This window comes from Cibotium barometz, chromosome 46 (assembly GCF_041138505.1).
Source record: "Cibotium barometz isolate CiBa-2024 chromosome 46, ASM4113850v1, whole genome shotgun sequence".
Lineage (NCBI taxonomy): Eukaryota > Viridiplantae > Streptophyta > Polypodiopsida > Cyatheales > Cibotiaceae > Cibotium > Cibotium barometz.
Window position 1 is genome coordinate 30,385,879 of NC_141091.1, and position 4,526 is coordinate 30,390,404.

Sequence of the window (4,526 nt, forward strand, 5' to 3'; positions counted from 1 at the left end):
ACAATAGCATTGTGTATGTTTATGGGTGAGATTGTTTATGCTTCAAAATTTAAGTGATTTACCATCATTTGCATTGTCATCTCCTATTTTTTAACATGGTATCAGAGCTTCCCTTCTTGGGAGCTTTCTCTATGTAAGAAAGTGTGTGGTGTTCATAATTGATTTGTTCATCATCCTCTCTTAAATGTTTTTAGATATTTTCTTATTGCATTAGTTGCAATATTGAGCTAATTTATTTTCTTCATTGAGTGCCATTTGAAGAATCTAATCAAGATCCAATCACACTCTTTGTGGATATAGTCACATCCATCGATGTGAGCATTCTTATCATCTAAGTAAGTGTTATTACCTTTGTCAACATCATCATGTGGTGCATATGTTTTCCCCCCATACTTGTGTGAGTGGCATACATAAGACTAAGAGAGGGAAGAGATTTGTTTCATTCTCATTTTTGGGTACAAAGAGAGTGAGAGGAGAGAAAACATTTGTGTGACAATCTCTATGTGAGATAAGGCTAAGTGAATGAAGTGTTGAGAGAGAAGGAGAACAAGCAAGTGTTAAGTTGGGGACATCTTTCAAGGCCATCATCAACAACTGAAGTTTTGTTTTGAAGCTCAAGATCAATATCAAACCTAATGGAGTACAACATTGGGTGTTAGAGCAACAGGTAATGAAGGTATCATTTACTTTTTTTTTTGAGTGAAAATAGTGTGAAGACTACACCGTCTCTGGAGGCCTTCATTGCATCTTTGCGGGCACCTTCTCTAAGAAACTTGTTAGGGCTTCTGTAGCCCAGATCAAGGCAACTTGGTTGAAGCTAAAGACCTACAAAAATCTCCTGTCACTCATCGCCTATAACCAAAAAAACTAGTAGAGGGCTTAAACCTCTATTGAGCATAGAAGAAAAGGCAAATTTAATGGAGTCCTTCAACAGTCTTGTCTTGCAGCGCATTCGGAAAAATTCTAAAGGGCTTCTATGGTATTGTGTGTGTTGACCCATCTCAGCAAAAAAAATGACCAGAAACACCGCTTATGTGAGCGTACTATAGTGTTCTGTACAAAGACGGGTTCAGAGAACTAGGTGCTACTTAGAGCACTAATTATCCTCCTCAAACTAGGGTAATGGGTAAAATATTCAGCACTTTCCTCTAGTGCACCTGAAGGCAATTTGTTTCCACCAAATCAATGCTAATTTAGCCCCTGATTCTTGGATGGAGAAATTGTCCTCCATCCAGCAGCACACCTTCCTCCTCCATTTTAGGAGGGAAAGTGCACTTTTAAACTTACCTTGGTGATTGGTAATTTGTTTATAAGGTCTAAGGATTTCAAGGTATTCATCACATTCTTGTATGATTATCACATTCTCAACATCAATTCACATTGAGAAAAGAGTTCATGTCTTTGTGACAACATCACTCTTGTATCATATTATGAGCAATGTGTGTCTGCTCTTTCCAACCAAACTAACATGACTCTTGGCATCAGTTGCCTCATCTTTGATCCTTGAAGAAACCATGATGGAAGCCAAGAAGACTTCCAAGGAATCCACCTCACAGGTTTAAGTGAAATTAGCTCTCATCATGAATGATAAGAAGAAGAAGAAGTTTCTCACAGGACTTGCTATTACTACAAGAAAAAGGGACATGAAGCCAAGGTTTGTTTCAAGAGAAGAAGTGAGATGAGCAAAACAAGAAGAAAGAAAACAAGCAACCTGGGAGCAGTCATCATGATACACTTTTTTAAAGCTTTGTGCTACTTATATTTCTAGAGTTTGTGTGACATTCATTGTAGCCCTCTTGACTGCACACCGTACATGGTATGGATGTAGATCAAGAGAATGTGTTGTGATTTTAGTGATCTAGCATCCATTAGTATTAGTCCTTAGTGGGGATAAATGCTTTGTTCACCTTAGGGATAGAAGTTCTAAGGTCATAAGGTCTCCAATTACCATGGTAGGTAGCACCATGGTATTAGTCCTTAGTGGGGATAAATGCTTTGTTCACCTTAGGGATAGAAGTTCTAAGGTCTCTGATTACCATGGTAGGTAGCACTCTTGATTGTTGAGTCACTTTATGGTGAGTTTGGTGAGACAATCAGAGGAAGGTGGAGGAATCCTAGGGAGAGATTAAGCACTTACCTCTAGGAAATCTATATAAAGAGGTCTCTACACTCATTGTGTGTCATGAGAGGAGTCTTTGTATTTGCTTAGTGCAACTTACCATTTGTTGGCAATATACTTGGTGGATCCTTTGTGGGCAAAAGTCTTTCTTCTCTTGCATTAAGGTAATCATGGCATTCATTGTTTATCATTTATATTCATGATATCTATTGGTTAGTATTCATGATATCTATTGGTTAGTAATCATGGCATTCATTGTTTATCATTTATATTCATGATATCTATTGGTTAGTATTTCATATGCTTGGTGCATCTATTCACTTATCACAATAGCATTGTGTATGTTTATGGGTGAGATTGTTTATGCTTCACAATCTAAATGATTTACCATAATTAGCATTGCATTCTCGTCTCCTATTTTCTAACACGTACAAAACCTTTTGCTCTATGAAGCTTTCCTTTTATGAACCTTTCCTTTTACTTATCTAAAGTACCATTGGATTTGTTCTTCTAATCCACTTAGTTCTAATAAATTTCCACTTTGTGGGACAATACACAAGATCTAAGTGTGGGTTCTTAGAATTGAGTCACACTACCTTGATTGCATTGCTCACCTCCAATTTGGATTTTTCTAGTGCTTCCTCCAAATTATCTATCTCTTGTACTTTCATTATCTTAGCCCATCAAGGCCATATTGATAACGAGAGTGTCTCTTAGATTGATGAATAGTTACTAGCTCTTTTGTGACTGTTCAGTGGAGTTTTCCCATTCAAAAGTTTTCCCACCTCCAATTTGGATTTTTCTAGCGCTTCCTCCAAATTAGCTATCTCTTGTACTTTCATTATCTTAGCCCATCAAGGACATATTGATAACGAGAGTGTCTATTAGATTGATGAATAGTTACTAGCTCTTTTGTGATTGTTTAGTGGAGTTTTCCCATTCAAAAGTTTCTTTACCCATTTAGCCTATGTCCTCTTCTATGGTGTTGGAGGCTTCTCTTATTCATCATCTTATGAATCCACCTCTTGTGGAGTTGGTACTTTCACTGATGCTTGCTTGGATATTTCTTTGTTGAATGATAGTGTGGATGGATCATCTTCTCCTCCAATTGATGAGGTTGTTCCTCGGACACCACATCGTGTTGATAATTATCTTCTTTGACTCCATATTGTACCCTAAGAAAATATATCTTACTTTTGGAATCTCACTTTGTTCTAGATGAGTCTAGAACATACATAAAATATTTATAGCCAAATGTCTTGAAGCATGCAACTAACAATTTCTTACCAGAACAAGACCCATGAGGTGTCATGTCCTTCGCTGCCTTTGTGTAATTCCTATAAAGGATATGCAAAATAATTTTGCATTCAAGGCCCTTTGAGAATATTTTGTGATAGCTCCATAGTTGTAACACCATCGTGGTGTTACTCCAACCCCATCGATTGAGTAACGTGGTCTCATAACATCGAAAATACATTCCACATTGCCACCACAACAAAGTGGGATGCAATAAGAAGCATATGTTGTTTACATGTATGGCATGAAGGGGATGGAATTATAGTAAAAACAAATTTGTGAAATTACCACCAAAACATGTCTCTCCAAAGGGTGCATAAAAGTAACACGAGTGTGTTTGGAAATGTGGTGTTCTAGACACTCCCTGATAATACCATTCTTGATCATTCTAATCCATAATTGGTGCATTAGTGTCATGCTAAGTGAAATCCATTGCATGAGGCATGTACATTAGCCAAAGGAGTTATGAAATTGTGTGCTTTTAGAAATTCTCTTTATATTGTCAGGTGCTCAACTCTTTGTCTTTTTTAGGGTTTTTTTGTGAAGATTCCAAAGTTTGAATGTTCTGAGACCCTGACTGCCATGTAGCCCAATTCCAAACAAGGTGGGAGGCTAGTGGCTATGACACACTTTATGGGGGAGAGGTGAAGAAGAGGCAGTTTGCTGCTACCCTAGAAGGCTCAGCAATGGATTGGTTTAGCCAGTATGGTTTGGGACATTTTGGAAACTTTGATGCTTTGAGAGATAGTTTTCTTGCCAGGTTTAGAAGGGAGAAAATAGCCAATGATATCATAAATAAAATTAAAGATCTTCAACAAAAAGAAATGCTAGTAGAGGACTATGCTCAGAAGTTCAGGGTTCTCTCTAGAAGATTGGAAGGAGAAGATAGGCTTTCCAACAATGAAATGCTAGCTTCCTATTTCTTGAATGGATTAAGGAAGACAATCAGATCAACAGTGGCTAATGTAGACATTGTTGCAGGTTTTGATGCTTTGGTGCAAGCAGCAGTAAGAGTGGAAAAGAGGTTGGGTGTTACCAAGAAGAAGAAAAAGAAAAAGAGGTCTGATTCAGACCTGGACTCTGACTCTTATGGAGACGGAGGTTGACTTAT